The sequence below is a fragment of the Lampris incognitus genome, chromosome 2 (assembly GCF_029633865.1).
Source record: "Lampris incognitus isolate fLamInc1 chromosome 2, fLamInc1.hap2, whole genome shotgun sequence".
Taxonomy (NCBI): Eukaryota; Metazoa; Chordata; class Actinopteri; order Lampriformes; family Lampridae; genus Lampris; species Lampris incognitus.
Window position 1 is genome coordinate 130,976,616 of NC_079212.1, and position 12,978 is coordinate 130,989,593.

A 12,978-nucleotide genomic window follows, 5' to 3' on the forward strand; every position below is an offset into this window, starting at 1 on the left:
AAAGGCTGGGATCTCAGTTTGAACAGCCTTATTTGAATATAAATAAACTGGGGAATACATGGAAACGCAGGAACTGAAACTGAACATGTATAATTTGAGTCATGTTTGAAGTAAAAGATAGCTAAAGTGTGGTAGATGGTCCTTCAACAGTTAAGGACCACTAAATGAGTTATTTATTACCTTATTATGATGCAGCAGCAAAGGTGGCAAAACCATGTCCAGAAGGTAAATGTCCATCGATCCATTATCCAAAACACTTATCCTGCTCTCAGGGTTGCGGGGATGCTGGAGCCTATCCCAAAGTCCTAACCATGTATTTGCTCCACCCCTGTACCAAACCTGTTGATTCTAGTCAACACCACTCTTCAGTTAGGCAGGGGAAACTAATTAATGAAATCAGCTGATTTAGTACATGGGTGGATCAAATGCGTGGTTAGGACTTTTACTTTCTGGACATGGTTTTGTCACCACAGTGTGGCAGTAAAATGAAATGGGTTACGAATGTAACTAAGGTTCTATTAATTCTGGATGACCGCCAGAGATTGTATGTAATACTTGCATATGCATTGCATGCAGGAGGTCGAGACACAATACCAACAAAGTCACACATGTGACCTGGGTGACGCAAGCAGCCTGATAAAGGGAACTGGCATCCAGCAGTCGTCTACTATCGAATCTTCTTGTCAAGATTCCGAGCGACAATGAACTCTGGCAGTCATCCAGAGTTTATACAGCCTTAGTGACATTGGTAACTTTCGTTCGGTTTCATTATTCCTGACTGCCAGAGATGGTATGTAATACCTGGATGACCCATACCTACAAGGTCACGATGAATCTGCACTCACCGTGCCTCAATTGCAGACCGAAGGACCAGACAAGACTGCAGTCACCGCAGGATGAGGGGCCACCACATTAACTCTGTAGAAGCGGGCAAAGGTACAGGAAGAAGCCCAAGTAGCTGCAGCACAGATGTCCCTCAATGGAACATACTTCAAGGCAGCCCAGTAAGTGCAGACACCCCTGGTTGAATGACATTTCATGGGGGGGGGGGGGTTGTGATATGGTATCAACAACGCAGTTTAGAGTCTGTTTAAACAAGGCACAACCCTTCCTGTGCTCTCCATAACAAACAAATAGCGTGGGGCGTCAAACTCAGTTTCATCCCCAGGCCACATCAGTATTACGGTTGCCCTCAAAGGGCCGTTTGTAAATGTAAGACTAAAAAATGTATCTACTTGTTATCCATCTTATCCTGCTCTCAGGGTCATGGGGATGCTGGAGCCTATCCCAGCAGTCACTGGGCGGCAGGCAGGGAGACACCCTGCACAGGCCGCCAGGCCACCTGCATTCGATTATTATTGGTTTTTAGTAATAACTTTATTAACTAGCTCTGAAAGCAGAATTCTAGGAAAAATAATGGCAAGCAGACATTCAAGTGTACAACTATTAAATGATTAAAAAAGAAAAGAAATACATAGTATAAGTAATAAAGTCAAAATAACATTAAGGGTTGTTTGTGTAGCCTACAAGCATGGTTTCAAATACAAAATGTATACTTAAAAATGAAATGGTCAAGTATTAGGCCTACTCTACACTTGCAATGACATTCCACTGTGTAACTATAATACAAATTAGGCCTATTATTGTTATGCTCGCGCACCAGAACCTGACCCGTGTGGCGAAACCCAAGACAGACACGAGATGACTTCTAAGTCTACAGAAGGAGGTTTTATTGTGGGAGGGAAATGTATGGTGAAAAAAGGCGTTCTGTTAGTGGGATGTGTGAATAAACTATGTGTGGTGTCCCGTGGTTTGCGTGTATAACTGTGTGTGAGTGTTTTTAGCCAATGTGTTGTGCGGTATGTAAATGACCAGGAGGTGTTGAAGAAATGTGCGTGCACCTGGCGAGAAAGTCCAGTCCGTGATCCAAGAGGGGTTGTCCGAGAAAGTCCAGGTCCGAGATCCGGGAAGTCGAGTCTGAAAGGAGGGGTCCAGGTAGAGGGACAAGGGGGGAGATCGCAGGAGAGGTCCGGGGAGAAACGTGAAGGTCGCTGGGGACGAGGGAGACGCGGAAATCGCGGAGGGAGAGTCTTGGGAGGAAACAGACACGAAGATAAGACACTGGGGAATAAACAGAAAGCAAGGAACGCTGGAGGGCTTGTCAGAACTTTACCGCAGGGTTCAGTACGTCGAAGCACAGAGACGTTTTGGGAGGCTTCTTGTAGAAGGCTGCCTGATTGCCACAGGTGTGCCTGATGGATGATGGCAAACACCTGGTGCAGTGCAGCGCTCGTCTCAGAGCGCGAGCCGAGCGCTCGGATGTTTCCGGCACGTCCGAGCTGGGGGAGTGGCTTGAACGTGCCGGGGAGGCAGCTCGGGGCGGTGTAACCACAACAGGACCCCCCTCCTACGGGAGACACCGGGCGACCGTCCGATGGCGTTGGGGTGGGCCCGATAGAACTCCTCCAGGAGTGCGGGGTCGGCCAGGTAGGACCGGGGAACCCAGCTGCGGTCCTCGGGCCCATAGCCAACCCAGTCCACCAGGTATTGGTACCCACGCCCCCGGCGGCGTACGGCGAGCAGCTGGTCGACATCCCAGACCATGTCACCACCGTCGAGGACCCTGGGGGGTGGAGGAGCTTGGACAGGGGGCTGGTGGCTACCGGTTTGAGGCGCGAGACATGGAAGACGGGATGGATCTTGAGTGAGGTAGGGAGATGGAGACACCGCCGAAGGGTTGACGATGCGGTCGATGGTGTAGGGACCGACGTAGCGGGGAGCCAGCTTCCGGTTGAGGGTAGGGAGGGGCAGGTCCCGGGCCAGGAGCCATACCCTCTGGCCAGGTCGATAAGCTGGGGCCGGCACTCTCCGCCGGTTGGCGCTGCGCCGGGCCCGCTCTGTAGCTTGCAACATAGCGGCCCGGGCGGTCTTCCAAACGCGCCGGCATCGGCGGAGATGGGCCCTCGTGGACGGGACCGCTACCTCCAACTCCTGATGGGGGAACAGAGGGGGTTGATAGCCCAGGGAACACTCGAAGGGGGACAAACCGGTAGCCGAACTCTCCATGGAGTTGAGCGAGTACTCCACCCAGGGCAGGTACTTGCTCCAGGAGGCGGGGTTGCTGGTGGTAACGCAACGCCGACTCCAGGGCTTGATTGGCCCGCTCTGCCTGCCCATTGGTCTGGGGGTGATACCCGGAGGAGAGGCTGACCGTGGCCCCAATCCCCTTACAGTAGGCCTGCCATACCTTCGAAGTGAACTGGGGACCACGGTCAGAGACAATGTCCAGGGGAATCCCATGAGGTCGGACGACGTGGGAGACGAGAAGGTCCGCCGTCTCGGCTGCAGAGGGGAGTTTGGTGAGGGCAACAAAATGGACGGCCTTGGAAAACCGGTCGACAATGGTCAGGATGGTGTCATTGCCTTGGGACACGGGGAGGCCAGTTACAAAGTCCAAGGCAATGTGGGACCAAGGTCGGCCGGGGACAGGAAGGGGGCGCAGGAGACCTGCTGGAGGGCGATGGAGAGCCTTGCTGCGGGCGCAGGCTGCCACGAACTCTCTGGTGTCTGCCTCCATGGTGGGCCACCAGAAACCCCTGCGGATGAAGGCCGCCGTTCGGTAGACACCGGGGTGGCAGGCAAGATGGCTGGAGTGACCCCACTCCAGCACCTGGGGCCGGACAGAGGGAGGCACAAATAGCCGGTTCCGGGGTCCATTGCCTGGGTCGGGATGGGCGCGCTGGGCCCTTCTCACCACTGATTCGATGGCCCAGGTGACGGCGCCCACCACCCGGGCCGGGGGAAGGATGGTGTCTGGGGCGTCAGGGGACCCCTCGGGAAACAGACGGGAGAGGGCGTCTGCCCTGACGTTCTTGGTGCCCGGGCGGTAGGTGAGGGTGAAGTCGAACCGGCTGAAGAAGGGAGCCCAGCGCGCCTGCCTGGGGTTGAGCCTCTTAGCCGTCCGTACGTAGGTCAGGTTTTTGTGATCGGACCATACGATGAACGGCTGCCCTGCTCCCTCCAGCCAGTGTCTCCACTCCTCTAGGGCGGCGTGGACGGCCAGCAACTCCCTGTTGCCGATGTCATAATTCTTCTCCGCAGGACTGAAACGCCGGGAGAAGGCGCACGGGTGGATCTTCTGGTCCTCCTCCGACCGCTGGGAGAGGACGGCTCCGATGCCCGTGTCCGATGCGTCCACCTCCACGATGAACTGTCTGCACGGGTCCGGGTGGGCGAGCACCGGAGCCGTTGTGAACAGCCTCTTCAGGGCCAAGAAGGCGGCTTCCGCCTCCGAGTTCCAGGAGAAAGGGCGGAGGTTGGAGGTGAGTGCAGTGAGGGGGGCGGCCACACGGCTGAACCCCCTGATGAAGCGCCGGTAGACGTTTGCAAACCCCAGGAAGCGCTGGAGTTGCGTCCTGTTGGTGGGCCGTGCCCACTCCTCCACCGCTCGGGTCTTCCTGGGGTCAGTGCGGACGAGCCCCTTCTCCACGATGTGGCCAAGGAACTCCACGGAGGCGGAGTGGAACACGCACTTCTCGGCTTTCACGAAGAGCCTGTTCTCCAGCAGCCGTTGGAGGACCAGGCGGACATGCTGGTGGTGTTCCTCCTCAGTCCTGGAGAACACGAGTATGTCATCCAGGTACACCACCGCGAACGTGTTCAGCATGTCCCGGAGCACGTCGTTGACCAATGCCTGGAAGACGGCCGGGGCGTTGGTGAGGCCGAAGGGCATAACGAGGTACTCGAAATGCCCTAGAAATGCCCTAGGTGGGTGTTGAAGGCCGTCTTCCATTCATCCCCTTCCCGGATGCGCACCAGGTGGTACGCGCTGCGCAGGTCCAGCTTCGTGAACACCGTGGCGTGAGTGAGTGGCTCGAACGTGGAACTCGTAAGGGGGAGTGGGTATTTATTTTTCACCGTGATATTTAACATTCGATAATCTATGCAAGGCCTCAGGCTGCCCTCCTCCTTTGCCACAAAAAAGCCCGCCGCCACCGGGGAAGACGAGGGCCTTATGATTCCTGAGGCCAGGGACTCTGATATAATTGCGCATAGCCTCCTTCTCTGGGACGGAGAGGTTATACAACCGACCGGTGGGAAGGGCGGCCCCGGGAAAGAGATCTATGGCACAATAATATGGACGGTGAGGGGGGAGGGAAAGTGCACTCTCTTTACTAAATACAGGGGCTAAATCGTGATAAATGGAAGGAACACCAGTGAGATCCGTGGGAGGAGGCACGGGTCTGAGGCCGCTGGACGGGGAGTGGGCGGAGCGAAGGCAGTTGGCATGACACGCAACGCTCCAACCCAAAATCCGCCCAGTAGACCAAGAGATGTAGGGATCGTGCCGTTCCAACCACGGTCTTCCTAACACCAGGGGCGCGCAAAACCAAGAAACGGATAGCTTCCACGTGATTACCCGAAAGAGTGAGGGTGAGGGAAGCAGTGCTGTGTGTGATTTTACCTAGTGAACGTCCATCTAGGGCTTGGGCTGTGAGGGGTGTGTCTAGGGGGACGAGTGGAATGCCGGCCTGCCGGGCCAGCGAGGTGTCCATCAAACACTCGTCCGCCCCCGAATCCAGGAGTGCACCAACAGACAGTGAGCGGTTACCCCAGGTGAGAGTGACCGGAAAGAGGTGGTTGTGCTCCTTCTTGGGCTGGGGGTGAGAAAGGGTCGTCAGACTCACTAGGACACCCCTCACTAGTGAGCCGGGTCTTTTTGGGCGAGTCGGGCAGGCCTTGATATAGTGGCCCGACCTCCCGCAGTAGAGGCAGAGGTGGCCATGCATCCTCTGCTCCCTAACTTCCAGCGGGAGCCGTGACCGACCCAACTGCATGGGCTCCTCCTCCGGCCTGGATCCAGAAGCCACCCAGGGTTGCGAGGTGGAGTGTGAGGGTGGAGAGAGCCCACGGGACGCTGACCCAGGGAAGGCACCGGTAGGACGGACGGGGGTTGGTCTATGGGAGGGGCCAGCGCGCGGGGCGCGTTCCTGGCGCCGCTCCCGCAGCCGTTCGTCCATCTGGAGGGCGAGGGTGACGAGCTCGTTGAAGGAGGCAGGGCGGTCCCGAACGATAAGATCTTTGATGGGCTCGCTAAGCCCCCTCCTGTACGCGCTCTTGAGCGCAGTGTCATCCCACCCACTGTCTGCCGCGAGTATCCTTACCTCCAGGGAATACTCTGCCACCGACCTGGCTCCCTGTTGGATGGAATGGAGGCGGCCGGCAGCGTCCTGCCCGTCAGCTGGGTGGTCGAACACCAGATTGAACTCGCGGCGGAAGGCACCATAGTCCGAGGCGAGCTGCTCGGTATGGCCTACCGCCGCTATGGCCCAGCTGAGGGCTTTGCCGGTGAGGAGGGACATGACAAGGGCTACCTTGGTCTCTCCTGTCCTATACCTAGCTGGCTGGTGTTTGAACAGGAGCTCACACTGACCAAGGAAACCCCTGCACAGCTCGAACTCCCCACCGAAGGCCTTGGGGCAGGGGAGGTTAGGCTCGCACCGGGGGTCCAGTGGGGGTTGACTCGGAGGGGGAACGTCGGGACCAGGAACGGGGAAACCGGAGGCCGAGCTGGGGGCAGAGACCGAGGCAGGGTGGTCGCTCATCCTGGAGACCGCTGTGGAGAGTGCAGCGATCTGCGCGGTGAGGGCATCTAACGTGCTCGTCGCGGCCTGGGAGCCGGACTGAAGATCGCTGATCTCTCCGGTGACACGGGTGAAGGCAGTAGTAAGCTCTGAGCAGAGAGAGGCAAGTTGGCAACTGTGACTTCTTACTACTGCCTCTAGGGGGACGGGGCTCAGGGGCGTCACAGGGACCGTCCGCTCCTTGGGTTTGCCTGGGTCCATAATGGCTTCGACGTTCTGTTATGCTCGCGCACCAGAACCTGACCCGTGTGGCGAAACCCAAGACAGACAGACACGAGATGACTTCTAAGTCTACAGAAGGAGGTTTTATTGTGGGAGGGAAATGTATGGTGAAAAAAGGCGTTCTGTTAGTGGGATGTGTGAATAAACTATGTGTGGTGTCCCGTGGTTTGCGTGTATAACTATGTGTGAGTGTTTTTAGCCAATGTGTGGTGCGGTATGTAAATGACCAGGAGGTGTTGAAGAAATGTGCGTGCACCTGGCGAGAAAGTCCAGTCCGTGATCCAAGAGGGGTTGTCCGAGAAAGTCCAGGTCCGAGATCCGGGAAGTCGAGTCCGAAAGGAGGGGTCCAGGTAGAGGGACAAGGGGGGAGATCGCAGGAGAGGTCCGGGGAGAAACGTGAAGGTCGCTGGGGACGAGGGAGACGCGGGGAGCCGTGGAAATCGCGGAGGGAGAGTCTTGGGAGGAAACAGAGACACGAAGATAAGACACTGGGGAATAAACAGAAAGCAAGGACCGCTGGAGGGCTTGTCAGAACTTTACCGCAGAGTTCAGTACGTCGAAGCACTGAGAGACGTTCTGGGAGGCTTCTTGTAGAAGGCTGCCTGATTGCCACAGGTGTGCCTGATGGATGATGGCAAACACCTGGTGCAGTGCAGCGCTCGTCTCAGAGCGCGAGCCGAGCGCTCGGATGTTTCCGGCACGTCCGAGCTGGGGGAGTGGCTTGAACGTGCCGGGGAGGCAGCTCGGGGCGGTGCAACCACAACAATTATAGTCCTACACATACAAAGTAGTGTATGTGGTGAAGTAAAAGAGAATGCACACATATTTGATTGAGAATTATATCTATTTCATTATATTGTATACGTGAAGGTTTTTCATGCCAGATGACTGACGCCGTTTCCCTGAGGTCAGTCCGTCGATGTCTGGCTTTAGGTCTTGTGCGGTAACAAACCGAAAACTGTGGAGGTTGTCCATCGCTATTTTGAGACACTAGACTCTACTGTACACATCTACTGGCTAGATGTCAGTGTACTACAACAGAAATATTCGCGTCTTCAGTGCGCGGACATCAAAATCGGGATGCATTCTGGTACATAGTTTATGGACACCGTACTTCCATAACGCAGCATAGAATTGTTTGCGTAAATAATATTCTTTGCAAGTTCTCACGGGCCACATAAATGAGGTGCCGGGCCAGATGGGCCTTGAGTTTAACACGTGAAATAGCGCATCAGACTTACAGAACCCAGCCGACACATCTGTGTGCTGCCTCAGAGCCCAAATAGGACAAAATAGGCTGACATAAGAAAGCAGTCCCCCCACCCCTGGCTGCAGAGCGAAAACTGCCAAATTGATTGGATGATTGATGTGAAAAACTGAAAGCCTCTTGGGAAGAAATGAAGGGTTGGGCTACATGGTAACCCCAGACCCATCAGAATTCCAACGCAAACAGTCCCTGGCAACGGACAGGGCATGAAGCTCACCAACTCACTTTGCAGAGGCAACAGCAAGGAGAAAGGCAGTCTTACCAGAGAGACAGCCATCTGAGGTCAGCCCGCTCCAGGGTCTCAAATGGTGGGGAACATAAAGTTGCTAGGACGGTAAGCAAATCCCATGACGGCACCTGTACAACATGTGGGGGCCGCAACCAGAGAGCATCTTTCAGAAAACAGCTCACCAGAGGATGTGACCCTACTGTTCAATCGGCCACAAAAACATGTCCAGCCGAGATGGCAGCAACATACACATACACTTAAAAGAATTAGAATAGGAGTTGGTTTAACTGCGTCCACCCTCCACGCCGCCACCCCCCCTAAAGGAATTAGAATAGGAGCTCGTTTCACTGCGTCCATGCACGTTACAATATTGTAACGTACACGAATAAGTAGACACGTTAGCCCTTGGCTAACGGGTCGGACCCTTTAATCGACAGGTTAACATTGTCGCTTGTGGTGCAGGAGACACGGGTTCGCATCCCGGCTGTGGCAGTTCCCGGGCCGTCCCCCTAATTCGCTGCATTAGTGTCAGAAGTGGGATGGTGAGACTGTGAGGTCATCGGAAGCGCGTGTGCCCAGAGGCGTGAGGGGGCTGATGCTGAAGCATGGGGACGCGCTTCCCGAAAGAGGGGGTAGTGTAACATACATGAATAAGTAGGCACGTTAGCTGACGGGTCGGACCCTTTAGTCGACTGGTTGACGTTGTCGCCCGCGGTGCGGAATAGACGAGTTCGCGTCCCGGCTGTGGCGGTTCTCGGACTACCCCCCCTGAGTTCGCTGCAATATTCAGAGATATGTCCACTGTCACAGCCGGTTCTGCGGGGGCAGCAACAGGAGCAACCTGACTGGGCCCAGGTCTGGAGGGGGGCCCAGAAAAAGAAAACCTTTCTGCGCTGATTCTACTGTAAGTGCAGTGATTGTTAATTGTGTGTCTCAGCAGTGCAAAGAGGCCCTGTATGTTGCTCCTCCTGGCAGTTTCCCTATTGACGGTCGTGCATGTCTGTGTTTTTTTTGGGGGGGGGGGCGCAGTGAGCGATGGTTGCTCCCCAACCCAGAATAGCATAGGACCGGCCCTGTCCACTGTTCTCTAAAAGAAAGGTGTGTGTGTGTGTGTGTGTGTGTGTGTGTGTGTGTGTGTGTGTGTGTGGCCTTCACACCGATAAAGAAAAAACTGCACAAGAACATTTCCCTCAGATTACTTCATCCTACTAATCTGGTCATGGCTCTACTGGAGGGCAGACGCACCTTTTCCTCTCCGGTGTCGGCAAAGAATTACTTGGGGAAACACAACCCGGAAGTGCTGGCTTGATACCACGACTGTCATGGACTCCTTGTGATCAGGAAAATTAACGTCCACATACGTCCTTTGGCCATCATGGACGCATTGTAAGTGTTTCTTAATTGGCTGTTCCTTTGTTGTTGTTTGGTTGTTGAGTTATCCCTACTTGGTTAATAAATACTCTGCTTTAGTTTAGGCAGCTTGGTTTCACCAGCTAGGGTAGTGTATGTTGTTACTACGCATGACAATGAGAAGAAATATAGGCCAGTTTCCGTTATTATGGGGTGGGTGGGTTTTGAGGGGGAGAGGGTGGGTAGCAGAGAGGACAAATTCTTTCATTTGAACTTGACTCACCAATGTTCTTGTACTTATTCTTATTTGTTTTTATTTACATTTATTTTCATTCCTCTTTTTTTTACTCAAGCTACCCCTCATGGTTCAGCCAAACCATGTTTTCAGTTATCATGCTATAATTCTAGTTGCTGTGATATACCAACTGTATCCATAACAACCACATGTGCAGCCATAACATATAAGTTTTTAAGCTGGAACACTAACGGACTTAACCAACCAGCCAAGCGACGTAAAATCCTCTGCTTCCTCAGAAGGCATAAAATTGATGTGGTTTATCTACAAGAGTCTCACCTAAATGACATAGAGCATTGCAAATTGGGCAAACAATGACAAGGCCAAATATTTTATTCCTCTTTTACTTCTCTTGCAAGGGGCGTGGCTATTCTGATAAGGAAAGGGGTTTCCTTCCAAGCAGAACAGGTTGAGAAGGATAGGGAGGGTAGATATATTTTAGTCAGCGGGCATATTGGAGATCAATTGATCACTATGCTTAACATCTATGGCCCAAACCAAGACGACCCTTAGTTCTATGTGAATCTCTTCCTTAAATTATCATGCACTACCCTCGGAGCTTATAATTGGTGGCGATCTCAATCTGGTAATAGACGATCACAATCCTTTGCAGAATGAATTTCAGCCCATATATACTAAGGTTGATACACATGCTGTATCTTAACCCTTCTGCCAGAATACAGACCAATGCTGTTATATTGCCACCTTTTGCCCTATCACGCAGCACCAGACAGAGTTGCCCCCTCCCCTCCTACTCTTCACACTAGCAATTGAACCTCATGCTATTGCAGTGAGGTCACACAACTCTATCCCTGGGGTCGTAGTGGGGGAGCGAGAAACATGTCATCTCTCTGTATGTGGATGACATAATTTTGTTTCTTTCCAATTTAGATTCATCCATGCCTGCCCTCACGGATCTCTTGCTTAACTATGGTGTGATTTCCAGATATAAGATTAATGAACAAAAAAGTGTGGCCATGCACCTTAATTCTTTAGCTGAAAAGACCTCTAGGACCAACTTTCCCTTTCAGTGGAACACTCACTTCATAACATATTTGGGCTTAAAGATCCCTAACCAATTAGATAAAAATGTCTCCCTAAACCATGACCTACTGCTTAAAAAGGTGGAGAATGACCTGGACAGATGGATGCAGTTGCCAATTTCTTTGCTTGGGCAAGTGAACTGTATCAAGATGAACGTCCTACCTAAATTTCAACATTCATCTGGAGGAGGAAGGTCCCTTGAATCAAAATCAAAAACCTTTATAATACCCCCCAGTATGGAGGATTGAAACTCCCTGACTTTCAGCTGTATTGCTGGGCGGCTCAGCTCAGGCCATTATGGCTCTGGCAGACAGAGCTAGTTAACACCCGGCTTGGAAACAAATAGAACAGTCCCATACATCAGCCATGCCATTGGCCGGAATCCCTTTTATCCATTCATATCATACTCTGAAAAATGGTACTGGTAACCCATTTATCAAACACACAGCCAGAATTTAGTTTGACATTCAGACACATCTTAATAGTGTCTTTGCACTCCACAGTAACACTCCCTTCCACACTAACCCTGCTTTACCAAATGCACTTAGAGATGGCATAACCAAGATATGGTTCATTCGGGGAATCAAAAAATTTGGGGACCTTTATGAGAATAAAACTCTTATGACCTTTGAACAGCTATGTAGAGCCTTCCACCTCCCTACTACTCATTTCTTTAAATACTTGCAGATTAGACACTACATCAGCACACGTCAGGGAGGAAACTCCCCTTTACTAAAACCCCTCCCCAATCAATGATATTCTACAAGGTATCACACAACCCAAAGGCATCTTATCCTTATCTTATAATAGACTCTTGGTCCTCACAGAGACTAAACCCCTAAACAATAGGATAAAATGGGAGCAAGACCTAAATTATGCCTTTGAAGAAAACGAATAGGAATCGCTTTGTGAGAAGGTACTTACCTTCTCATATAACAGCCGCCATAAACTTTTGCAGTTCAACAATATTCACAGAATCTATTTTACACCAGAAAGACTCCATAAGATAAATGAGTCAATTTCAGATCTCTGCCCGAGATGCAAAACAAAGACAGGTAACCTTATTCATATGTTCTGGGAATAAAATAAACTAAATATTTACTGGGGCTCAGTACTGGACATTCTTAAAAAGATCACTGGATTTGAGACCCCCTGCTCACCTGAATTAGCCTTACTAGGCGACACGTCTGACATCCCACTTGACAAAACAAAAAAATGGTGCGGTTCATCAAGCTGCCCATCAATGCTGGTAATAAATGTATTGCTTTGTTATGGAAGCATACAGAGACCTCCCCCATTTCTATGTGGCATAATGAAATTTAATTGTACACAGCTTCAGAAAAAAATATGTTTAATCTCAAAAGAAAACCACATCTCTTTGATAATTGCTGGGCCAGTTACAGGAATTACACGGGAAATATTTCAGTCTGTCATTGGTTGATGATGTTTTGAATGTTCAGAGAATATTGCGCACATGTGTTTATTTCTCCAATTGGACCCCTTTCTTCGCCTTCATCCTTATTCATTTTACAATTATTGTTGTAACTATTAATTGTTTTTTTATTACTTTACTATTACTATTTAATTCATTTACCTATATGTGTGCATATGTATGTATGTATGCATGTTATTAATATTGTTTTTTTTGTTGTTTTTCAATTTCTTTTCTTTCTGACTCCATTGCTTCTATTATGGCCCTTGTCTGGTAGAAGGGGTGGGGGGACTGGTCTTGGGATATTATTACCTTATCATGTTGAACCTTTTTTCTTTCTCGTATCCTTGATAATTAAATTTTACGTTTTCTACTGTAAACTACTGTGTATATGAGAAAACCAATAAAAATAAACTGTTAAAAAAATGGTAGAAACTGAGAGCCCCCTATCCAGCAAAATATTTGTGCAATATAGGCACAGAGCAATACTTTGGG